The following is a 1106-nucleotide window of genomic DNA, read 5'->3' as shown; positions in this document are numbered from 1 at the left end:
CCAGCCGTGAATTCCTAACTCAATTAAGAGAATATATCGGATACGTCGCGTTTTTTGACTCGAGATTTCTTATCGGATGGTTTTTTGGTTTTCCTTCTTGCGGTACGAATTTTCTTTTTCTTCGTCACTTTTTTGTTCTTCTTTCCCGCGGTACTTCTCGATGATTTTTTTTTCTTGACCACTCGACGTCGTTTACGGTGCACGATACGACTATCTCGACTTCCAAGTGGAAACTGAAACGCAGCGGATTTTGTGGATAATTTATATCCCGATCCCCTCATCAGGGAACTTATTTTTTCTTTGGCTTTTCTCTTAAGGTTACTCCGTGATTCTGCTAGCCGACTTTTGACCGCTTCCTTCAACGTTTTATTATTTTTGACGTCTTCTATCACGTTGATGCCCGCACGCAAAGCTTCTTTTCCGACAGCACGTGCGCCTTTATTTAGGTAGGGTAATATTTTTCTGAATAGTCCACCGAGAAAGCTACCGATTCCATGTCCGCGTTGGTAGGGCGAACCGACGAAAACACGTGGAATTCCACCTCGGTTACCGATGTCCCGTGCATCGAAATACTCCTCATATTCCATCGTGAGTTTCTAACTAACTAACTAAGACTACTCTTTCGATTAAAGCCACTATCGACACGAACGCGTATACGAATTAAAGTTATTGCTTACGTTTAAAGTGCAGTGTCACCGTCAGCGTTCCGAATTCGAATGGAATTTTTTGTCCGAGATGATCTCTTATATCTATTTTTTTTTAATCGTTTTGAAATTCGTTCGTCGCAAAGGGATATAATTCGGAAATGAAAAATGCTTCACCAGATTTGCACCAAATGCATAATTATGACTGCGTATTTCAATCGGAACTACTCTGAGAAGAGGAGTGCGTACATCGCCAGTTATATATGACTCGCAAATATCGCAATAAACGAACATTTTATCAGAGATAGCGCGCCACAAGCTGCAGGGTTCGCTACTCCAGTAACCATCTGCTTGTCGTCGTCCTGTCTCCTTCCTAATTCCGTGCGTACGAAAAGTTTTCTCTTGTATTTCATTGGAATTAGGTTTACGTATGGTGAGCTTGGAATAAAATGCATGTTTAAC

Source organism: Mycetomoellerius zeteki, unplaced genomic scaffold (assembly GCF_001594055.1).
Source record: "Mycetomoellerius zeteki isolate Tzet28-1 unplaced genomic scaffold, Tzet1.0 scaffold1130, whole genome shotgun sequence".
Classification (NCBI taxonomy): domain Eukaryota; kingdom Metazoa; phylum Arthropoda; class Insecta; order Hymenoptera; family Formicidae; genus Mycetomoellerius; species Mycetomoellerius zeteki.
Note: the sequence above shows the minus strand (reverse complement) of the source record.